This window comes from Hermetia illucens, chromosome 5, assembly GCF_905115235.1.
Source record: "Hermetia illucens chromosome 5, iHerIll2.2.curated.20191125, whole genome shotgun sequence".
NCBI classification, from domain to species: domain Eukaryota; kingdom Metazoa; phylum Arthropoda; class Insecta; order Diptera; family Stratiomyidae; genus Hermetia; species Hermetia illucens.
In genome coordinates, this window is record NC_051853.1 from 13981308 (window position 1) to 14007149 (window position 25842).

The window sequence follows — 25842 nt, forward strand, 5'->3', positions numbered from 1 at the left end:
ATGATAAAAAGTTTATTTCCTCAGCTCATTTCTATTCTCTTAGTCATCATGGTACCTAGATTTTGGACCTCCTGAACAGTTGGCGGTTTAAACACGGTTCTGGGGAGCGGGAGCCTGACCCAGTCATCAAGTCAGACGGCCCCTGCTGATTATCCGTTCTAGACCTTAATTTTCTCCTTGTTCTCATTAGTTGGGGGAAGGGGTCTTGTATTTTTCGCCTGTTTGCCAGGAGTCGTGATAGCTTCCTTATTGAATGATATGAAAGACCAAGCTGCGGTGGCCTGACCTAAGCTATCTGTCACTCCTCCTGTTAAAACCTGGCTTGGTATCGACTATAACTGACTTTTATTATTAGATTTCGTTATAATTAGCTGAAATCAGTTTAGATTGTCTTAAAACAGTCGCTCTTGTGAATTAATCCAATGAAATACATGAAATTGTTAAAGAAGGATGCATTCTAGTAGGCCAAGGCCCCGAACATAGTACGCCTATTTTATTTAACAGAAATTCGGAAGGTTTGTTAGAAATGGTAACATAATTATATAATTTCTATTCAAATTTGAATAAATCTTTACATTCTCTTCTTCGTGAGAACATGTTTCAATCGCTATATCAAACACGTTTTATGAATCAGATACATACGCATAGATTCGGACAACCTGCTGGGAGATACTTCCATCAGTTGTTTGGAATTTTCCGATCACTTATGATGTAATGTTTGTAATATTTTCATTACATTTTTCTTGCCTATTATGTAAAATATAAGATACATAAATGTTTATTCAACAAAACCAGAAGGCGGGGTTGAAAATTAATCTCCTGAATAAACAAACTAGACATCAAGCTGCGAAAAGTATAATGACATGAGAAATTTTCTCAGTATCTTAATTATGTACAAAAACAATGATTGCTTCCACTTTAATTATGAATCTAAAAATTAAGTAATTTCCCATTGTAAATTATGGAAGGCTAAATATTTCTTCATTCACTAAATGTATTTATTTTTGCATCATTTGTTTCATAAATTCTGTGCTCAATGTTCAATGCTATTTGATGGAGTCGCTGAGTTTGCTCAGTACGCAATGGTACAGGGTCTAAAGATATTACCTGGGCAAAGAAGGCATACTTGTTTGCTAATATCGTACATGAATTCTGGTTTTTGTTGACATTTCGATCATCAAATCTTCTGCCAAAAATTGGCCCCGTCAGTTGCATCACATAAAACACATTTCCTAGCGAGTTATGTGACCTTTTTTGCCAATGTGACCGTGACTGCTATTAATTTGCAGAAATTTGTTTCGAAATTCAACTTTAATCTTTATAAGATCGTATTTGGGATATCTACATAGCAAATAGATATGTAAGTGCATTGTATCTAGCATGCTCGTATGTTGGGGATAAATCGTGCAAAGCTCCAAAATATTGCAGTATCGAACGAGTGAACGCTGATATCTATTTGATGCTCCGTACATCTTTTTTGTACCATTTTACCAAGGCAAATCTTAGAGAACAATGCAATGCACCAGTGCGATTTACGAAATTCTTTAGATTCGTGATTTTAAATCCACAATAACATGAAAAATTGGAGCTGAAAAATCGTGCTTTAACAAAGTAGCGTTAAGGTTTCATCACTTGATTTTACTGCACATGATATTCAATGACTGATAATTTATATATTTTAATACAATTGACAATGCGGATGTGAATGAATTACTTCATTGTGATGTGATGTACTCTTTTCAGGTCATCAGTTGCACACAAGATATCTGAATTTTCCTCATTGTTAGCACCGTTTGCAGCGCTATAGAATCAATGAAAATTAAAGTGATGATGAAGCGTTTTACCTGCTCCTAAGAATGTGATGTGATGTGAAGTGATGTGATGTGATTCAACAAAGTTATATATACAAGGGTTATTCGGTTTTAAAATTGTCTTCTCGAAAGTTGCTTTCATTACTTACCTACCTATGTACATACATATATCTCAGGAAAAATCTCCAAATCGAAAAAGGTCGACTAGTAGCGTTATGGACAATTCGATAAACGTCATCCATATTGCATGTAAATTTGCTGGCAGCACACCCTGCAGTAAAACCATATCGTCACCTGTTATTGTGGGGTAAGCATGAACTGAAAATAGGACTAAAACGGAAGCATATGAAATTTCCCGTGTTAGTCAAGGTCCTCAAGGTTATTTGCAGCGAAAGGAATTTTATGACAACAGGAAAAGATCGTGTTACATAAAGTCGCAAAGTGACGAAAACTCTCGGTTGACAATAGCTTTCCCTTTCACTGATTTCCAGATTTATGGCTGTCATCTAGCCTAGATTAGCCCGGCAATCTCCTTGACTATTGTGTATAAGACCTCGTTAAAATAAACGCCATTGCTGTGAGTGGCATCAAAGACGGCGGTGAAATACCTGGGCATCATGAAAGACACGAAGATGAGCTTCTTCGAGCAGATTCGCAACATCGCAGAGAAGGCTGTGGCTAGAATGTTTGCGATTTGCTCGCTGATCACCATTGTCGGAGGTCCCTTATCCAGCAGGCGCCGGCTGTTGATGAGCTCGGCTCAGTCCGTCCTCCTTTAAGGATCCGAAATATGTATGGGCTGACTCCTTGAGAAAGGAAATGCGCCGTAAGCCCCCAGTATAAATACAAAGACGAGGGGCTCTGCGAGTCGTGTTCGCATATCGTACCGTTTCGGGGCTGATCACTCTTTATGCTGCTGAAGCTTATATACCATAGGAAAGGAAGAAATAAGGAAGCTATCACTTGTGAAGAGAGAGCCCGTACTTTCTGTGCATGGCAACAATCTTGGGAAAAAAAATCCAGAAGCTGATGGACCGCGCATCTCATAAAAAAGTGCTTTCGTAGTTCAATAGAAAGCACGGTGAGGTTCACTTTTACCTAACCCAGCTGCTCATCGGGCACGGGTATTTTCAATCTTACTTGCAAACAAACGGGGAATTACGATTACCTAACTGTATTTATTGCAAGGACGTGATGGATGATGCGAACTACACCTTCATCTCTTGCGCCATCGCCATCACTTTTCGATGGAAGGGTGTCTTGGGTCCCCGGACACCATAATTGAGGGCATGCTGCAGAGCGAAGACGTGTGGAGCCGAGTGGCACGTTACACACAAGGCATTCTTAAGACGGAAATGGATAGGAGAGATGCCAGAGTAGTTGAGGATACCTGAATCCACAGGGTTTTGCTCCTATATTGAATAAGCCTGTTCTGTGGTAATGTGTCAAACGGTTTGGGGTCAGAGCCCTGGACGCTCTAGGGGGTGCTTTAGCTGGAAGTCTGTCTGAGACAGGAGTCCTGTAGTTTTCGAAAACTTGGGTGTTTAACCCAGAAAAAGAGAACACCTCTTTCTTGACAGTTTCCGTCGGCCATTTTTTTTGTTCTTTTTTCGAAGGCTTGAGTGTTTAACGCGAAAAATAGGAGTCCGTGGAAGTCCGTTTTCGAAAAGAGAACGAAAAAGTTGACTAACGGAAATCGTCAGTCAACTTTTTTGAAAAGTCGGGTGTTTAACCCAAAAAAAAAGGAATCCGTGGACTACAAAAGAGGAAGTAATTTGCTTCCCAAGTGTTCCGGTCCGTCACCAAGCGGGTAAGGACTAAGGACTCCCAGCATCCTTAACAAAGAAATTCATATCTTCTACAAAACAGAGTTCTGGGTATCTGCGAATCAGAAGGCGTTGCGAAAACTGGATTCCGTTCTGCGACACATCAACGGCAGCAGAGCAAGCTCCTCTTTGACAAACGTTTTGTCGTTCGTTAATCACGTCCTCTTGGGAGACTATGTTTCCTTTCGCTTTCCATCCTGCACCTCACGCCCATGTACGAATTTCCTAAGATTGGATTAACGTCGTTTTAGAACACATATTTAGACCTATAAAGTAGAAAAGATCGCCCGTCGTCACAACATCGAAAACTATTCAACGCTAGCTCATAAAACAAATTCCCCGACTTTCCGACTATGCCTCCACGACATCCATTCCTCGCTCGCCAACTTCCTTTACACTCCCCTTTTTTTCGCCTTTCATAGCCGGGAAGGATTTTTCTTTATCTTCGAAGGGAGATCGCTGACCATCTCAAAAAAAAAACTTTCACCACCTCCTCCTTCTTTCCACGAACAACCCAAATCACCTTGAACTCCGAGAGTTCATGTTGCAGCGAATCATTCCCCTTTGTCAAGATGAATTCGATCGAATGCATTCAATAATGTGCAATCTGCGGCAAAAGTTAAGGTCGAAAAAGGCGAATGAGGTTCCGCCCCCGTCGCGAAGTTCCTTTCACTAGAGGAAAAACATTAGGGACATCCTTCAAATAATGGCGTGAGGATGTCAAGAATGGGAGGGAATCTCAGGGGCTGCGCCTCAATAACCATCTGAGGCAGGGGAAGCAAGGATCGAGATTGTGATCTGTCGTAGATCTTCCCTCTCGATCGCATCACTCGGGTCTGGAGATTTACGGCTCCACGCGCATAGTCGAGCCGTTTTTAAGTTTTTGTGTAAAAAAGATGAGAACTGTGAACACTCAAGCATACGGCGAATTATATAATACTACATTGAATCTAAAAGGGGGCCTGGTTTTCATGTATGCAAAAGGGGGGTGTAAATTTTTTTTTTCCTCAAATATAGTCATGTGGGGTGCCAAATAAAAGGTCTTGATTAGTACTTTCCGAACCCGGTCCTAGTTTTTACATTTGTTAGAAAGATGGGGAGTGCGGGGGGTCGAAATTGATCATTTCTTTAACGGACCAGCGAAACTACTCAATCGAAAAATCTAAAAAAATCAAAAGGCTTCCATTATATGATGCCTAGGCTCCGAAATGCCTTTCACACCGATAGCTATTCAAAAAAAGTTAGTAATAGTACATTACTATAATTTTTAGTGATTGGCTGCAAATCCCCCTTAAGTTCACTGTAGCACGACACGTTTTGCAATAATGCACGGTATAGTATAGAGCATAATCCTACCAAGTTTGGTGGAAATTGCACTATTATTAACCAAGTTATGATAAGTCAAATTTGTCGTTTCTTTGCAAATTCAATTCAATACATCATTCAATACATTCATGTCGAATACATACGGTTGTCAGTATTTTTGGAAGGGAAAATTGGTGATCAAACTTCTTCTCTTCCACAAGTTTACGGAATCTCAGGAAGAAAACAAATTCAAAAGATTCTGTCTTTGAAATCATCTTATGAAGGATATCTACTATTTCCGGAAATTTGGGACAATTTTTTCCATTCTGATTTTGTACGAATAAATGTTTTGCTCTATCAAAATCTCAAAGGGTAGTATAGGTCCCAGGGCGAAACGTGGATTGGTACCCACAATGGAGCATAAAATCTGGGAAATGCCTGCTGAACCAACACCAACAGCTCTACTACCAAACCCTATCTCCACCTCCACGTGGTGACCGCTGGGAGCTCTTTCTTAACGAAAAGCTGCAGATGGAGAAGGATGAAGGCGAGTCTCCCGCGCCTAAAAACGGGACAAATTGTACCAACTGGTCCTCCAGATTGGGGGTTGGGTAGGGCTGACAGCCCTACACGGAAAACAACTTGTTACGAAGCCACAACTGGAGACCCGGACAGGACGGATTTTAAAACGACGGACCCGGCAACGACAACGGAATAACGATTTGCGCATTTTCTCATGGAACCTGCGCTCCCTGTACAGAGATGAAGCTCATGAGCAGCTAGCCGATACCCTGTCCCAATATAGGGCTGATATAACAGCATTACAAGAGATGCGATGTACAGGGGCCGGTTTCCTGGAGAAGAGCCATTACACCATATATTATAGCGGTCATCCAGTAAACTATGTGCTCGGAGTAGGTTTCTTAGTCAGCCAAAAAATGAAACCTGCTGTTATCGGCTTTGAAAACATAAGCGAACGGCTATGCACTCTGCGCTTGCGAGGCAAGTTTAGAAATATAAGCCTCATAAACGTTCACGCCCCTACAGAGGAGACTGCAGAGTCGGAGAAGGATACCTTCTACGAGGCAGTAGAACGAACCCTCGAAGCCTGTCCCAGATATGATATCAAAATCATACTTGGAGATTTTAACAGCCAAGTAGGGAAGGAGCCCGTATTCAGGCGATACGTTGGCTCCCATAGCTTACACGAAAAAACAAATGATAACGGACTGCGGACTATTCAATTAGCAGGGTCACACGAAATGGTTGTTGGAAGTACCTGGTTTGCGCGGAAAGCGGTCCACAAACATACATGGGCCTCTCTAGACGGGACCACTTTCAACCAAATTGACCACGTGTTGATCGAACGCCGCCACCTCCCGGCCTTGATGAATTTCAGAACATATAAGGCGACCAATATTGATTCGGATCACTATCTCGTTGGCACGGTGCTCCGAGCTCGAATACTCAGAATCCCCTCTGACAAACAGGTGAGATTTAACACCGAAGCCATCCACAACACAGCCCTCTGCAACACCTAGAAGAGGAAAATGGATGCCACAATAGGCGCAGTCAGCAGAGAGCTAGCAACGAGCCGGAAAAATGCTGCATACCGAGTAATGTTGCATTCTCAAAGGATGCGGAGACTTATCACGAACTCCGGTGAGCGGAGAAGCGACTCCACAGACGGAAAAAGGAAGCCTGGGAGAACCAACAGGTCTGTGGACTCGAAAAGTACGAGCGCGGAAGTTTTACGAACAAGTCAGCAGGATGAAGCCTTACATACCTCGATGTTCATTCTGCCGAGACAAAGAGAAACATCTGATTTCCGACAGAATGGGCATATTGGAGCGATGGGTTGAGTACTTTGATGAGTTACTGAACAACCAGAACATCGTCGTGTTGGAGATCCCGCCAACTGAAGATGACGGAAAAATACTGCCACCACCAAGTATAGAAGAAACAGTCCGTGCAATGCATCTGTTTAAAAATCATAAGTCGCCAGGAGCTCATGAAATTACAGCCGAAGTAGTTAAATGTGGAGGCGACCAACTACTAACTAGCTATTACACAGTGCAGCAATTATAGAGGTATCACGTTGCTGAGTAGCATCTATAAGATATTCTCCGCTCTCTTGCTAGGCCGGATAGCCCCATACGCCCAGAATATCATTGGCCCATACCAAAGAGGGTTCACTCCAGGCAAATCAGCAACAGATTAGATTTTGCCTGTGCCCCAAATGGTGGAAAAACTGTTGGAATATGAACATCAGTTCCACCATCTTTTCATCGACTTTAAAGCCGGGTATGATAGCATAGCCAGAGTAAAATTGTACACGGCCATGAGAGAATTCGGTATCCCGACGAAATTGATAAGACTGAGTAGGCTGACCCTGAACAATGTGCGAGGCCAGATAAAAGGATCACTTTGAAGACCATTCGACATCAACAACGATCTACGACAAGGGGATGCCTTATCATGGGTCCTCTTTAACCTGTCCCTCGAGAAAGTCATCCGTGGTGACGAGGTAAATGCGAGATGTACGGTACTCTTTAAGTCCACCCAACTACTGGCCTATGCTGCCATATCGGCATCATGGGAAGAACCACCCGAGACGTACAAACTGCCTTCATTCATATCCCCCGAAAAGTATATAAGGGCAATATCTATGGTTGAAAGAGAAGACGAGGCAGACCCTACCTGAGATGGAGCGATGGCGTAGGTCAGGACGCCGCGAATTGGTGGAGTGCAGCGCAAAACCGGGATATCTGGAGTTCCTTATTAAGGCAGGCATATACCAGATACCGGTTGTTGTTGTTGATGATGTTGAACATGGGAGCCCATCCTTTCTCATAAAATCGTAAGGTTCCTGGACGGAATCTTATGGTGAAACCTTGGAGGAGGTGATTCAGACGCACTTTCCCACCAGCGAGAAGGACTCAAAGAACGTGGGCACATGCGGAGACTTATCACGAACTCTGGCAAGTGGAAAGGCGAGTTCACAGATAGAAAAAGAAAGCCTGGGAGAACTAACAGGTCTGTAAACTCGAAAAGTACAGGGAGCAACCGCACCAGGCCAAATGTCATTGCTGAAATTTGTCGCCCCAGTCTCATCATCTATTTCTGCGGCCATTGAATGCGGCGGAGGCAAATTCATAACGGCGCCTAGGCTCACGCCTCCGATGTGCCGCCACACTAGAATAAACCGAAAGTGAACCAAGTGTTGCAGCCAAGAAAATAACATGTGACTAGCATGCTTTTCAATGTTTTCTTCAAGTCGGCAATTGGAAGCTAGGCCTAGATTTTATTAGAGGTATTTTGATGATTTTTTCTGAAAATGATTCCTGTCTTTAAGTTTTTGACTTTTTCAACGTTCGCTTTCCTACTTTACCAGAGGCTCATATTAATAAGCGATTTTGGAAACCCAGGAGCGGAGGCTCTGATGAGCCGAGTATCATGATGGACATCGAAGTTAAGTGTCCTAGGAAGTGGTGTGTTCTTTGATAGATTACATGAGAAATCTGAATTTTAACTTATTTTTTGTTCTTTTTTTGTCAATTTAATTAAATACTAAAATTACTATCATACCTAGATGGATAAAGTGTTGATTGTCAAATCACTAAAGTTAATCGTTGTCCTCAACAGTTTCTTCTTAGATGGGGCACCTGGCGAGAGCCATATTCCTAAGCTACGATAAAGTACTGCAAAATCTGAGAAATCTTTCTATTATTAATAAAGTTGTCTTCTCCGTGTGAAAAAGGAAGCCAGCTGCTATTGGTGGTGAACTATAGTCGATGCAGTAGTTTCGAGAATAAATTAGTTGTGTAAATGGTTCCTGGAAGTGCAAAATTCAATTATCAACTAAGTGTAAGTGGCACTGTTGTGCACTAAGGGTTCCTCACATAAGAGAACTCGAAATCTTTTACACTTTACCCACATTTAAAAGGTGTTTTTTTAACTATTTCTCATAATTAGCCCTGAACTAATGTTTAGATCGTGCATTCAAAAATTTAGAAAAAGAATTTTCGTCTATTCCTAGAATCAGTTACAAATAATAAATTTTATCAGATTATTTCCTATGTTTGTCCAACCAATTGGAAACCTAATCCAACGCATTGGACTATCGTACAAAGCAAATTAAATTATGTGTACACGGCATTTACCTATAAATAGTCAACGACTACGTCAATGATAAAGTAAATATGCAAAACCTGAGATTTGCATAAACATTTTACGCGATATTGAATCATCAACGACCACTATCAAATGTGAATAGCGCAGACTAGTCGATGCCTGCAGCCTCATTTCGATTATTTGCATTAATGAGAAAACCTAGATGCATTTGATAAAAAGTTCATTTTTCCTTTGTGTTTAATACTATTATTTTCTATTGAACTTTTTTACTTTAATTATGTTGCATTATACATACATACAAAAACTCAAGGCCGTCGCAAAAATGTGCTAAAAATTTAGCAGCAATTTATAATTGAAATTTACTGATTTTTCCGTAAGCTATCTTTCAAATAAAATTCACTTTTTATTACCTGGAAGCATTCCAATAGTTTCTTTAATTGATATTATTTTGTTTCAAAGAAAATGTGATTTCTTAAAAGTTTCACGTAATATTGTATAATTGCATAAAATTAATATGATTGCATGTTGATAACTTAGAGTTTCTGTGTCTTTTTTTATAAAAAGAAAAGAAAATACAAAAAAAAACTATTCCTATAATAGCAAAAAATAAATACAATTTAATACTATCCTATAAGTATCCTAAGAATATTTCTTTTGTTTTGTATATGGAAAGAATTATCACTAAGTTTTTTTCAATTAGAACCAGGAAATCTGATTGTATTTTTATAATTCGTTTGTAATTAGAGTGTTAATCATGCGAATTCCATAAGTTAATGAGTGGAATATAATATAACACATTCTCATTTAAAAGGAAATATTCTTTGTAAATCGTTATGCTTGTATTCTCTGGCTATATTCTATTACACATATTAGGTTGGGGAAAAAGTAATGCCATATTTTGTCAATAGATGGCGCCGCTTAAACATATCTTCTGTTGTACTTATCGCATCGGGTCATACTAAGACTGACTAAGACTGAAGACGATAATCTGGGCTACAGGTGTCTTTTTGACAGTGGTGTGATCGTACGTTTCAGTCTCAAGTTGAAGCGCATCAAAAATGGAGTCCACCAAGGAAGAAATTCGTCATATTTTTCATTTTTACTACCTGGGAGGTAAAAATGCAACGAAGGCGGCCAAAAAAAAAAAGTTTATGGGTCCGATACTGTAACGATTCGCACAGCACAGCGTTGGTTCGATCGATTTCATTCTGGTGTAGTGGATGTCGAAGATACACCCCGTACTGGTAGGCTAATCGTCGTAGAAACCGATAAAATCGTCGAAATCATCCAAGTAGACCGGCATGTGAGCATTTGCTCGATTGACCAGCAACTGGGTAAGGACCATAAAACCGTTTGGAACCATTTGCAGAAGATTGGATTCCAAAAAAAAGCTGAATGTTTGGGTACCACCCGAGTTGACGGAAAAAAGTCTCTTGGACCGAATCAACGCCTGCGATGCATTGCTGAAACAGAACAAACTCGACCCATTTTTCAAGCGGATGGTGACTGGTGATTAAAAGTGGATCACGTACGACAATTTCAAGATCGTTGTCGAAGCGCGGTGAGCCGGCCCAAACCGTCGCCAAGCCCGGATTGGCGGTCAGGAAGGTTTTGCTGCGTCTTTGGTGGGATTGGAAGGGAGTCATCCATTGTGAGCTGCTCAACTATGGTCAGACCCTCAATTCGGTCATCTACTGTGAGCAACTCGACCGTTTGAGGCAGGCGATTGACCAGAAGCAGCCAAGATTGGTCAATAGGAATGGTCTTCTGTTCCACCAGGACAACGCTCGGCCTCACAAATCTTTGATGGCCCGCCAGAAACTACGGGAGTTCGGATGGGATGTCCTATTGCACCCACCGTATAGTCCGGACCTGGCACCAAGTGATTACCATCTCTTCCGGTCGATGCAAAACACTCTTTTCGCAGCTCCGAGCACTCAGGCCTTTGTTAGGCCCATTGTACTATCCCCGTAAGTTGCCTATTCAATGGCTTCCCGCCTACGGTGTTCGCAGGCTTTAGCGAATCTTAGAACATTCTCCAGAGGCAGAGAGTGTGCAGATTTTTCATTGAAGAAAACCTTGCCAAGGTGTCTTCGTCTGAGATCTGAGGATGCCGGGCAGCTGCATAAAAAGTGCAGGGCCGTCTCGTCCTCCTCCTCACATTGGCTGCACACAGCCGAAACCCCTACCCCAATGTTTTCCATATGGTAGTTTAAGGGGTAGTGTCCCGTCAAAAGCCCTACTAGGGTTTTCATGTCCCACTTCTTAAGGGACAATAAAAATGCCGCTCTAGTGGCCCTAGGCTCATTCACAAGGATTTTCGCTTGCCGGCAAGAGTCCAAATTTCTCCACTCGGTTGCGTGAATCCTTGCAATTTTACCCTTCAGAGTAGACTCGACAGTAGATAGCCGGATTCCGAGAGCTGGTTCTGGCCCCACCATTGTGGATCCAGACCCTCGGCGAGCCAGTCCGTCAGCCTGCTCATTACCGGCGATGTTAGAGTGCCCCGGCACCCACATCAGGAATGTTTCGTTCAGTCGGCCAAGTTTCAGCAGCCCCTGATGACAACTCCATACCAACTGGCTTGATATGTTGTAGCCATTTAGTGCTGATAATGCCGCCCGACTGTCGGAACAGATTCGAATGATGCGACTCCTCCATTTTTGTCGCAGACATTCTTCTGCTGCCAATGAAATGGCATATATCTCCGCCTGGAAAATGGTCGTCATTTTTCCGAGGGGTCGGGCGAGTTCTATAATCGGATTCTCCGGGAACACCCCTGCGCCCGATCCATCCTCCATGACTGACCCGTCGGTGAAGATTATTAGGTCTGTAATCTGAAAAGACTCATGGCCACTTGTCGACCATTTTTCTCTTTCGGTGATTATGACAGTGTATGTCTTTTCAAAGACGAATCTGGAAACCATATGATCGGTCGGCATCAGGGCTACCGGATGTTTTTCAATGAATTTCCAGATAGACGCATGACCGTTTGATTGGCCGCCTTTCCACGGCCCAATGGTATCGAGCCTATGTCCGTCGTTGGCCCCTTTCCGTTTCACCTCCAATTGAATGGGGGGTAAATTTAGGATAGCTTCAAGTGCCGCAGTCGGCGTAGTACTCATTGCTCCAGTAATACTTAGGCAACCAAGTCTCTGAATCTGCGTTAGCAGCTTCCTGCTGTTAGCAAAGTTCAGTCTTGGCCACCAGACGATGCATGCATACATCAAAATGGGTTTTATTATGGATGTATACATCCAATATATCCGTTTAGGTGAAAGTCCCCAGGTCTTACCTATCGCATTCCTACAGCACCAGAGCAATCTGCAGGATTTCTGGTATTGTTCCTGGATATGATGCTTCCACGTTAACTTGGAGTCGAAATGTACTCCTAAGTACTTGACTGTTTGTGCCAGCTGGATTTCCGCTCCTGCTAAGGTGGGTAGCGTATAGCTACCTCACCTGACGTTCCTAGTGAACATAACTAGTCCAGTCTTCCTAGCATTCACCGTGAGTCCATTGCGGAGGCACCAGCTGTGGATTACATGCAGAGTTGCATTCAAGCGGTTACATACTGTGTCCGCAAACTTCCCGGTAATTATTACGGCTAGGTCGTCGGCAAATGCTTGCGCGAAGACTTTTTGTCCTCCAGGAGCCATAGCTGAGGGCTGTATGCACCTGATGGCCTCGAGATTAGATTTTGGATGCTGCCTGGGAAGTGTAATTCAAGCAAATGATTTGCCGTTTCTTCATCGCTTTCTGTGTACTTCCCATTCTGTAAACGTAAATAACCCAGTTTCTGGCTACGTTCTTTGACCAGAATCCGCTTCAGCTTTGAGGTTTCCTCAAGGGAGTTAGTCTCTTCGCAAAAGCGTCTCCAAGATGATCGTTTAGCCGATCTTATGCTCTTCTTTAGTGCCTTCTGGGTTTCTTTATAGCGATTCCAGCTAGTTCTTGATTCACCCTTCAGAGCACGATTAAGGAGCATCCTTGTCGTTCTCCTCTGTTTTGCCAAATCCGAGTTCCACCATGGTGTTTTACCCTTCTTTGGCATCTTGAGTGGACAGCTTTCTTCGAAAGCTTCTCTCATGCTAGTTGTGATCATCTGGGTTGTCTTCTCAATTCCAATAATGGATTTGATGCGTTTCCCAGGGATCGTGACTCGGGCGCTCAATTCTATTTGATACATCACCCAATCTGTCTTCCTCGGATTCCGAAACGGAGTCGGTGGAGGTGGATCCATGCCCATAACGAAATCAATGCGTCTGTGATCCGAGAGTGTGATATCGTTTGATACTCTCCACTCTCCGATCAGAGCCGCGATGTCAGGAGATGCTGCCAAAGTTGATATCTCGAAAAGTACCTTATCGCATGGCCGACAGTTAATCTCAAATTTGACAAGTCCAAAACAGAAAATTCAAAGTGGGTTTTAAAGTGTAGGATCCCTCACCACACAATTCACCACCATTTATGAAAAATGGGGGAGCTTTAAAAAAAGTTTGAAAAATTGTCTTTTTTTCAGTCGTTTTTACGTTGGGCTTGTAAGATCAGGGACGCAGAGTTGAATGTGGTAATACCTAATTCCATAAGTTAAGGATAAGTTTAACCGCAGCGAAATGACACTGTTCCTTGCTGGGCGCAGAAGCAAGAGCTTTAACTTTCATTCGCGGAAACCCTTGTTTGGTTGCTTGACGTTTGCTTAATTCGATGCTTTGGGAAGAGATTTCTTAGCAGCTTCCTTGTATGACACACCAGGACTCGTCAAACTCTGTGAAAGTTGAGTAACTATTTGCTTGAAGACTTGTCAGTTGTTTTCAGGGTTTTCGCTTCTGCTTACCATCTCTTTATAAGCTGAACACCCACGATAGCTTACAGGGCGCCCAGTATGGCTGCAGTTGCAGCAGGGTGGAATTTCCTTCGTGGATCTTGAGCATTTCCCACGCGGATGGCTTTTTGCCCATTTAATGCATCTGTGCACTATCGAGCAATTTTGAGAGATAAGCCCGAAGTTTTGGCAGATTTAACACTGGATTTCCTCTTCTAGTTTGACCTTTTCGAAGGTAATCTTTTGATGAAGGATGTATTTCACTTTGAAAAGTTCACCTCGCTCTAGGGAGGACTCAAAGTTGGCTATAAAAAACCAGATTGTGATTTGATAAGAAACGAAGGATTCTCCCTGTAGTGGGCCTTATCTTGTATGGTCACAAAGTTTGTAACCGAGCGAACTTTCAGAAGTGGGTACTCTGAAATGAATTCGGCCATAATTTCTTTAAGGTCAGTTTGTCTATGGAGATCGCGGATAATTATGGACTGAGTTCTACGGGATGGAGTAGTTCTTGTGGTAACACTAAGCCCTTACCGTTCAATGAGCGAAAAAATGTTGTCATGGTCCCTGTGAACTCCGCAGAAATGAGGGTTCTGTCACCCCTCATGCTTTTAGGTCGCCTTTCGGCCTTGTGTCCGGATAACTGAGTGGTTAGAGCACAAGGCTCTCGGACGGGAGATCACGGTTCAAATCTTAATGGTGGCATTGGGATTTGTATCGTGATTTGGCGTTGGATACCAGTTCATTCAGCTATGAATGAGTACCTGAGTCAAATCAGGGTAATAATCTCGTTGGAGCGTAATGCTGACCACATTGCCTCCTACAGTGTTCTGTAGTGTGCCGTTACAGTCTTCAATGAAGTGCTCTAACACACTTCAAAGCCCTTATCCAACATAGATTGTTGCACCAACGATTATTATTATTTAGGCCTTTGCCTTTTAGGGATTTCAGTAGTTGCGGGACATTAATGTTATATCCCGTAATTGTCTCCTTTTTGGGGCTTTAAGGCACTAGCAGAGGAGGCACTTACACTTGGGGAGCATTTACACTTTTTGCACTAACCTGTTGCATTTTGGGCTTTTTCCGCCGACAGACGAAGTTGAAAGGGTTTTTTTGTTGCTCTTGGTCGACGATATCAGGCACATCTTTTTTTGCTCCGGGTCCCTGTTCTGGTTCGGGCTCCTCCCGCGTTGGATGGACAGACGAAGTTACTGCTTGACGTGGCTCGCACAATGGAGGATAGTCAACTGATTTCTTTTGTTGGCTTGGTCAGCAGGAAAAACTGTCACCAGCATAGCTTGCAGGGATTTCACTGTGTCCCTAAGTTTGCTGGTCGTTTTTGTCAACAGCTCGAGTTGAGTACGCTCATTTTTCTGCAGGACATTATCATACTTAGCTCACATTTCGTCGAGCTCATTGGCCTTCGTAGCCATTTGCTGCTGTTTTTCGAAGTCATTTTCATCGGATGGCATGGGTAGCTTCGACCCCACGTCATCCTCGGAAACGCCGGTAATACGCTGGACATCGTTTGGTGTTTGGTGTTGCGGCGTAGGTCCGAATTTCTCGGTACCCATTCTCTTGTTTTTTCTTAGTTTACCAAAGAAAAGGAAACTTAATTTTGAAAGTTGAAAGTTTTAAAGTTGTCAGTCGACAGTCTAGTGCAATACAGACCTCTACTCCTAAAAGCGGTGGTGAGAATTTTCCCTGGGTAGGAGGGGTGCAGGTTGGTGGCAGTTTTCTTTCTTTGAGTCTAAAGAAAAGCATCTATTATTCACTGCAGTCAGATGTAGGGTGAGGTATGAATATCGATCTTGTGCATGGCATAGAGTGGTATCTCCACGTCGTCGCGTCTTCCTTTTGCTACTTTATGCCTTTCATGAGAAATGAAGGTATCCCCAATGCTCATGCTAAAAGCAAAGAGTTCTGAGTATTTAAATCAAGGTGACATTGTGATTGAGAGATTGAGAATTTAGTTATTATAGAACGCTCTGACCATTGTTGTTATAGGAAAGTTATAATTTAGTTAATTGAGAACAACTGGTTTGTTAGTGGCTTCAATTTACTTTAATATTTTCGTATTTCAGCAGTCATAAAAGTCATATAAATGTGTACCATTGTATCTTAGTAATCATACATTGGCACCTTTTCTACCTCAAATAAAATCTCTTTTATGAAACGCCTGCCAAGATCTTCCCAAACACCGTCGAGATTTATTGTCTTGATAATTTTATAGAACTGAATATAATTTGAATTTTTTGAGGGCTAACTACTTACTGACGTCTTTATTACCTTCATTACCTGGTTGGCAATGAACATTTTATTTAAGCAAAGTAATACGATGGAGTTCCTATACGGAATGTTCTTGTCCACTTACATTTTATTGTTCGGCGTTTGTTCTTAATATGGAAATTCTATCTTTTATTCGATAATTTCAAGGCAGTTTCGTGATAGCTCCATATGTCAAGGTATCGCAGATTCTACAAAAAAAAATTAATTTGGCTAATTACAGTGAAAATTAGCTGAAAGGTTTATAGGTTCAGTAGGTTACACAAGGGGTTAGGGAATATCTTGGGATTGTTTTTGAAAATGGTAATTCTATGGAATTCCTGGGTGGTTTGCAAAGATCTTTTTATTTACTGGATAAAAGGTATTGAAGTAAAATATGAAGTCGGCATACGTTTTTATGGTGATTTATGGGGATTTAATTCTGAAGAAGGTATATAAAAGAAAACTGCGTACTATGAGCTCCATCTAATTAGATTCTACCATTAAAATTACAATCTTTCCCGTAAATTTTGCACTCTCGCGATGGTTGAGGGGGTAGAGCATCAGCCTCTCAATCTCGCTGTTCTGGGTTAGAATCCCAGTCGACATGGGTGTCTGTGTTTTTCTCGCTGATGTGAGCTTTTCACTTACACAGTGCTAAGTGTGATGATAGTGAAACTGAAGCACAATCTGACTGTGTGGATGCCTTATACTCCACTAAGGGGTGAATAGGAAACACTAAGGGAAGTGACCGAGGGCTGCTTGGAAGTATACACTTTTGTGAATAACTAGAGTCTTGCTTAACAGTTTAGTTGCCTTGCTTGCGAAAAATAGATCTTTTTTAGACAGGCGCTTTAAATATATGTTTCCGCATGTAAGTATTTCGAAATTAAAATTAATAGCGACCAAGCTAAAAATTTTAAAAAAGATGTTTGCCGCGGCTGGTATAAGGTAAAATCGGGCAATCGGTTCCCCCATCACCGATCCTAACAACAATCGTCCGTCTGCGATGGTCAGTTTTGGCCTGACAATCATCCGCGATGGAACCCGTCATCGTCGTCACCACCAGGTGCGAAATCATGCTCGAAGATCAGCGAATCACAATTCGACAATTGGCTGTCGAAATTCCTAAGGCTTCTGAAGCTTCAATTGACAGGAGCCAGGCTACCACAAGGCGTGTGCGCGTTCGATACCGCACATGCTTTCAGGACTCCACAAACAACAGCGCTTCGACGGTGCTCGGGAATTTTTGAGTAAATGCAACGAGAATACCGAAGATTCTTGGACTCCATTCTTATGGGGGATGAAACGTTCTATAATTATGTTACTTCGGAAGCATAACAACAATCTCGCCAATGGAAACACACTGAGTCGCCCAAACCAAAGAAGTTTAAGCACCAAGCTGTATGCAGGAAAGGTCATGGCATCGGTGTTTTGGGACCGGCGTGGTGCACTGCTTACCGATTTTATTCTAGAGAGATCACAATAAACTCGACAAGTTGGAAATGCTTGAAAACACTCAGACGGGCAATCCAAAATTGTCATAGCGGAAAACTCACCAAAGGCGTAAGACTGCACCACGACAATCGAGGGATTTGGCTGGGAAGTCATTGTCCATTCCCCTTAATGCCCTGACATTGCATCCAGCGATTTCCATTTGCTTCCGAAGTAGAAGGAGCATCTAGGTGGTCAACGGTGGTGCTTGCAGGTTTTTCAATGGGTTGCCGGCGGACTTATTTGAAACGGGAATACAAAAGTGGATTACTCGTCAGAGAAAATGGCGACTAGGTGTTTTTTTCCAATAAAAAATCCCTTGTGCCTGAAAAAAATGTGGAAGCCTTTTCAGTTCTTCTCGTAAAAGAGAAACTCAGCTAGCAGTTTGCCTAGTCTTTTTTCCTTGGTGATATCCCTCAGTCTTCCTATCTACTCTCTTTGGAAGGAGCCCTTTATTCTAGATAAAAAATCATAACAATTTCTTGTGTATAACACAGAACGAATGACAAAATTTTGATAGACCGGTAGCTTCCACCAAATTACAATTTTTATTTTTCAATGTAGATATATATTTCGGGAGCAACTTACCCCCTTCATCAGTACAAAGCTACCAAAAATAATTGCCTGTATAATCGCAATTATTTTTAGTAGCTTTGTACCATTCCATACCATGCATTATGCTTGCAAATGACTTTTGCCAAACGGATCGGCGCAGGCAATGGAGAAATTTGGTTACGTGTGAGCTCACGAAGCTGTGACCAAGGCAGCCCCATGCTGCCCGCGGAAGTCGTAATGTTTTAAACTTTGCATGACCGATGGATTGCTCACGGCAGGTAATGCGAAACGCGTCAAGCGCGAAGTGAGTTAAAGGAAAGGTAATTTTGTTTTTTTGTGTAAAGTGCGTGACGGGGTAGATGGACACGGATAGTGAAGGGAGTATTCTGGGGCATTTTTGCTGGTCCCTTGTATGTGAACATTTTAGGTGGATCAGCTTCTTTTGAATAGTCGATAGCACTTCGATGTTTTGGGGCTCGGGTCTAAGTTGGAAGGGGTGGTTTATTCAATTCGGGACCAGTGACATCGGCAAAAATCTGAATTTGTACAGCAGGAAATTTGTGTTTTTTTTTTCTTTTCGAAATTGAAAGGAAATTTCCATTACGTGTATTCGATTTTGACCGGTTTTTCATTTATGGGAATAGACAGAGTTGTCAATAAGAATGCCGATGACAACTTCGGAATTCGATATGCAAAAAATGTTTGTGCCTTTAAAAACAACGTACTTCCCCATAACCTCCTCTTCCGTTTTTTTGGATTGAGTGTCCTATCTGATTGAAGGGGTCATGCAATGGTCGCTGTGGACTTATGTTAACGAATCATGCTTAATACTCTCTTGATAGTTTCATTTTTGTCCGTGTTAAATTTGTTCATTGAATGTCCATTCAGATTAAGGAAAAAAATTGACACCTCTGCAGATGCAATCAAAAGTATGATTCTGCTTAAAGTGCGAAGTGGTCGTAGAGCCCCAGCTGCTGCATAGAAATTTTGTTCCTTCTAACTATTATAGCAGCAGTTGTGGAACTCATAAAGGTACACCTCTGTTACAACTGGCCGGAAAATACCACAGTACGGAATTCAAAATGCCACGCCTCATTAATAAGTGAGTCAGGAAAAGCGTTAGATGGAAATATGATAGTTCCTAGATATTCCTCCCTCGTTCGTTGCAGACTGCCAATGTGCTAGATTTTGGAACAGCCTTCGTGCTGTACCAGGCTTCTTGACTATGGTTAAGCCTGATACTTTCTGAACCGGCTTTTCATTGAGTCGATGTGGGGTTATATGGCGTACGTGGAAGCAATTTGGGAGTTTAAGAGAACTGGATAATTTGTAACGGTTTTCTCTGCTAGTCTTTTGTTGCTGATCTTAAGCGAAGTGGCAGAGCAAGTTCGTAATGAAACAACACCACCTTCGATGAAAATCTTCAAGCACCCGTGGTTGTTTCTTGAAATGGGTGAATGATATTAGCGATTCTGCTTCTGCTCTCTGATGATCTCCACCCTAATCGACATGTTTCAGAAGAAGCGTCAGCTTCCTTGGTTGGAACAAGCTTTTTGACCTTCGAGGGTTAAAAAAACGCCTCTGCTCCGGGTTTTACGCCGTCCCAGATTCTCCGAGTTTTTCACCATTCACTGTAATGCAAATTAACGGAGTTTAGGGGCGGTGTTCGCGCAAAATACAGTTGAAGAAGATGAAATTTCTATAGCGTACATGGCAGGAAAATATATCCAAGCTGACTACTACTAAGCAGGAATATATGGCAGCGGTGAAGGCAGTGCGCAAATTTAGAACGTACATTGAAATCGCAAGAATGGCGCCTTTAAAGTCTCGAGCTCTACTAAATACAGTAAAAAAACATTACCACCTCGGTGAAATGAGGACGAATCCACCCTTAAGAAGCTGACCAGGGGAGGGTTTCAATATTAGTTGGAGGCATGGGCATTGGCAGGCATATAAGAACTGCCTGAAGAGGTACAGGTCAGCTATCGAGACTGTCAGGAAGCGTTCTGGTTGGACTATTGTTAGAACGTTGAAAGCTCCAGCGAATATGGAGGAGCCCATTCTTTCTTAAAAAGTCGAAAGGCTCCTAGACAAAATCTTCCGATGAGATGCTGGATCAGCTAGTCCATAGACACTTCCCCGATAGCGAGGAGGACTGTGAATGAAAACCTTGCTTGGAGGGTATATAGCTCCAATCGTGTGAGATTATCAAATCATTGAGGATAAAATCAGCTGGGCTACAAACTGCTTCTACGCATATAAATCTTCGGGTCTAGATGGCATAACGCCAGTCTTTCTAGAAGTAGTAAGGAAGAGTTGTATCTTGGCTTATAGAGATTTATCGGAGTTGCATTTCTTTTGGATATGCACCGCACTTTTGGAGATACGAGCATGTGGATCTCTCATTGAAAATCGGCAGGTGTAGCCATGAGGCTGCGAAGGACTTTCAATCAATCAGCCTCGCCTCTTTCTCTTTGTCTCGCAGACCCTAGAGTGCGTCCAGGAAATCCACTTAAGGATGAACTTAGAGAAGATGCCTTTCTCCAAATTTCAGCACACCCACTTCAAAAGCGAATCCACAGATCCCACTCTTCACGAATTAGCACAGTTGTTTTTTTGGTGTATTCAACCATGTTAGTACCAAAGCTATCAAGGAAGCTTTAACCAGAATAGGCTTGGAGGGGCGTCATATGCAATGGAGAGTAATCATGCTAAAAAGCAGAAAAATTCAGTCTGATTTAGTAGATAGCCACTTGACCAGAGGTAGAGGGATGTCCCAGGGTGGCACGGCGCCATCTCTCCGGTGCCTTTGTTGATGTGGATGGATGAAGTTCAACGAAAATTGAACATAAGCCGTGTGGCGCCGTATGCCCACGACTAGGTGATATTGATTCCAGCGATGTTTGACTTCGTTAAGAGTGAAATCATGGAGGGCAGGTAGAGAAAGGGGGCCTGTGGGGTGTAAGATGCGCACTTGGCGTAAATCCAACCAAAACAAAGTTGATTTACCACTAAGCCAAGGATAAGTAAATTCTATCATCCGTGGCTGAGGTATCCGGGTGGCCTTCTACGCCTGTGAGAGGATCGTTCTAATGAAATGTGGTCTTTTTCCAAGGATGGTTCTCCGGATGTACAGAGTGGCGATTTGTCCCATCTTAACGTATGACAGGCGCTGAGCAAGAAATACAGTATATTGCAAAAATCGATGGCTGGGGCATGCTCCGAGCCCAAAATGTTACATAGTTATTCTGACCTACAATCAAGTGGCCATTAAGGCTCCAGGCTTATGGTGAAGTGCGGAGACGCGCTAAGCAATTTGGGCGATACACTCAAAGTCACTATCTTCTGGGTTCCAAGCCATAAGAACATAGAGGGGAATGAACAGGCCGACGGATTGACCAGGAGGGGATCTGCTTTTGACAATCCCCCAGTGGGTGCAGTCGATGTACCGTTGGCGTAGAATTTACTCGTTGACTTCAGATGTCGGCTGCTCACCAAGTCGGGGAGGATTTGGCTCTCCTGTGGCAATGACGTTTGTAACTGCCTATAGGATTTTGACGTTGTGCCCAGGGTCTATAGGGAATCATGCCGCCAGCCTAGGCATACCTTAGAATTTGCATTGTCAAAATTACGAAGAGCAGAGAGAGAAATCATCAGACACTTCTTCACGATTACCTTATTCTAGCTAGAGTCAGACTGCGGGCATTAGGTAACTAATTCAAAGAGATCTGCCAACTTTTGTAAAGAAGATCTGGCTGGATTTTGCTCTCCAGACCCTTTCCCCAGCAGTCACAACGTTAGGGGTTTTGTGCCAGAGTGGCATTTTGGTTAGTTTTCTACGGAACTGTTATCTGTTTGAAGAATTATCCAATAGCGAAGCCTTAATCCATTACCTATTCTCTGTTAAAGGAATTTAGCTTTTGGTTTTTGTTAAATTTGTTGTTTGTTGTTGCGTGTGTAGACTAAAATATGGATAAGCAACCGCACTGATATTCCAATTTATGGTATTCGTGTTTTTCGGCGTCATGTAATACTGTTTATTCAAACCAGTCAGTTTTTGGTCTTGTTTTTCTGTTCATTACTCGCATTCGCTTTACTAAACAAATTATAGATACGAAAATCGTTCCATGCAAACATCAATTATTTAGAACAAGTACAACGCTGTCGCTCATCTTGTTGTTACAATAACTATAATTTCTATAATAAGTTCTCAGTTCTCCCAAACGATTCCAATTTTCAACTGAAAATTTTCATATCTATATCGCTACCCTCTGCAATTTCACTATCGTAAATATCAGACTGAACACTTCATGGACCATTTAAATCGATCGAGAATCGGAAATGAGTACTTTACTGCGATCATTTTGTCATTCATGCACTTAATGATGCCATTAAGTAACAATCGCATTACATGTATCATTACTTTTTTTTGAATTCTGAATACTTTTACGAATAATTGCCAGAAATAGTTATTATCATTGGCTGGCCTTAATTTTGATTGGATTTCCACCGATTCTCGCGGAAGTGGATATGAATCTTGAAGTATCTGAAGCTCATGCGTCTGGGAAGTGCAACCAAAGTGGAGGCCAAATTGACTATGTGAGTTCAAAGCATTTTGCAGCCTTGGATCTTATTTATTTATTAAATTTTCAATATTAGCAAAATTTTGTGCTTTGTATTCAATGTTTTCTCGGAGCTTTGTATCTAGATATGTGAATTCTTTCCAAATTGTAAGGAAAACAAGATGTTATTGCTTGGAATCCAGTTGAAGTGTTTTAGTGAAGGAATGCGTGTAAGACACCCAAATCAAAAACATAGCAAACAAGTGTGAATATACAAATGATACCCATCAATAACCGTCATAATTGATTTTCAATCTCAAATTCTTAGAATAAAACTTTTTTATGAAACAGATTTCATTATGTAATTTTCCAGCATAAGAAATGTTGATAGATACTTGTCCTTTAGATATTTCTCGATATTGAGCTACAACGATTGTCTATGGAAAACCTGTTCAATTTGCTTAAGATACTTTTGCTGATTCATCTTTCATGCTCTTCAGAGTCGAACAATACAATCACGGAAAGATTGATTGAAAGTATCTTCTGAGATTGATACTTTTTTATAATCTGCATGATTTTTGTAAAATATAGTCATGAAGGCCGCAAAACATGTGTAGGTTCTATTTTAGATTTAATGTTTTGTTCAACCAAGTCATTCTGTTGGAATTAAATTGGGTATTAAATGCTTATTAAATTTTGAATTTGGATAAACATATTACAGATTTGTATATGTAAGCGAATATTTCTGCCTAATCAGTTTAAATCGTTGAGATTCTATCCTTCAATGGTAATTGATAAAGATCAGAAAAAAATCTAATGATATAAGTAACGTACTGATTTAAACATATGTGCCACATATATATATACGTAGTACTACGATACCTGTTGATTCTTCTTAAAATAAGGTTAACCTTCGAGGCCTTTGCTTCAAGAAGAAAATATAGCTATTATGGCTACCTTGAATAGTATTATGTCAATGTTTCTACATTTCTGCACTTTTGTATCTCTTAAGTTCAAGATTAAAATGGATTGATTTTAGCGTGTACTTCACTGGCCTTCTTTCTTTTGTTTGAGCTCTGTTACTTTTTACAGCATTTTAACAAATTTTATTTTAAATTATTTATCATTGTTTGGTTACAGAATTTGATCATTTCTAAGGAAAGTGAGATTTTAAATGAAAAAAGGATAGTTTTTGTAAAAAAGCTAAAGTATCTATCGCAGAAAAACACCCGATTGGGAAGAAATTTTCTTCCACTTTTGTCGTTCATGTACCTTTCTTCTTGGGATTAACACCCATCATCATCGTCAACGGCGCAACAACCGGTATCCGGTCTAGGCCTGCCTTAATAAGGAACTCCAGCCATCCCGGTTTAGCGCCGAGGTCCACCAATTCGATATCACTAAATCCCTGGCGTCATCGCCATCGCTCCATCCCAGGCAGGGTCTGCCTCGTCTTCTTTTTCTACCATAGATATTGCCCTTATAGACTTTCCGGGCGGGATCATCCTCATCCATACGGATTAAGTGACCCGCCCACCGTAACCTATTGAGCCGGATTTTATCCACAACCGGACGGTCATGGTATCGCTCATAGATTTCGTCATTGTGTAGGCTACGGAATCGTCCATCCTCATGTAGGGGGCCAAAAATTCTTCAGAGGATTCTTCTCTCGAACGCGGCCAAGAGTTCGCAATTCTTCTTGCTTAGAACCCAAGTTCATTGTCTTGATCATAGTCTTGTACAGTAAGAGCTTTGACTCTATGGTGAGACGTTTCAAGCGGAACAGTCTTTGTAAGCTGAAATAGGCTCTGTTGGCTGACAACAACCGTGGAAGGATTTCATCATCGTGGCTGTTATCGGTGGTGATTTTTCCATCGCTTGTCGCAGAGAGAAAATCTGATCTGTTGCTGATTTGCCTGGAGTGAAGCCTCTTTGTTATGGGCCAATGATGTTCTGGGCGTATGGGTCTATCCGGCCTAGCAAGATAGCGGAGAATATCTTATAGATGCTACTCAGCAACGTGATATCTCTATAATTGTTGCACTGTGTGATATCCTCCTTTTTATGTATGAGACAGATAATGACGATTGGCAACGCGTCAGGCATTGATTCGCTGTCCCATACCTTGAGCACAAGTTGATGAACCACTTGGTGTAATTGTCGCCTCCATATTTAATTAATTCGGCTGTAATTCCATCGGCTCCTGGCGACTTATGATTTTTAGGCCGATGAATTGCACGGACTGTTTCTCCTAAACTTTGTGGTGGCAGTATTTGTCCGTCGTCTTCAGTTGGCGGGACCTCCAACTCGCCGATGTTCTGGTTGTTCAGTAGCTCATCAAAGTACTCAACCTATCGCTCCAATATGCCCATTCTGTCGGAAATAAGATTTCCGTCTTCGTCTCGGCAGGATGAGCATCGAGGTGTATAAGGCTTCATCCTGCTGACTTGTTGGTAAAACTTGCGCGCCTGGTGCGGTTGCTCCCTGTACTTTTCGAGTTCACAGACTTGTTGGTTCTCGCAGGCTTCCTCTTTCCGTCTGTGAATTCGATTCTCCGCTCGACGGAGTTCGTGGTAAGTCTCCGCACGCGTCCGCGTTCTTTGAGAATGCAACATTACTCGGTATGCGGCATTCTTCCGGTCCGTTGCCAGCTTACATTCATCGTCAAACCAGCAGTTCCGACTTTTTTTGCGGCGGGGGCTAAGTATCCTTGTGGCCATATCAATGAAAACGTTCTTCAGGTGATTGTGAAGATCATTTGTTGATGCTTCATCTCCAGATCCTCTGTTGACTGCGGTTATTGCGGCATCCATTTACCTCTTATAGGTGTCGCGGAGGACTGTGTTGTTTGCGGCTTCAGTCTTCACTCTCATCTGATTGTCAGAGGGGAGTGCAGGTGGTGCCGTAATTCGGGCTCGGAGCACCATGCTAACGAGATAGTGGTCTGAGTCTATATTGGCCCCCCTATATGTTCTAACATTCATCAAGGCTGAGAGGTGGCGGCGTTCAATTAGTACGTGGTCAATTTGGTTGAAAGTGGTCCCGTCTGGAGAGGCCCACATATG

At 42.1% G+C, this 25842-nt stretch overlaps 1 protein-coding gene across 1 annotated transcript in view; it reads left to right on the forward strand.

Annotated features, from left to right (window-relative positions):
- LOC119656705 (phospholipid-transporting ATPase ABCA1) overlaps positions 1 to 25842 on the forward strand; it is a 159659-nt gene that overhangs the window by 55866 nt on the left and 77951 nt on the right. The window lies entirely within an intron of this gene.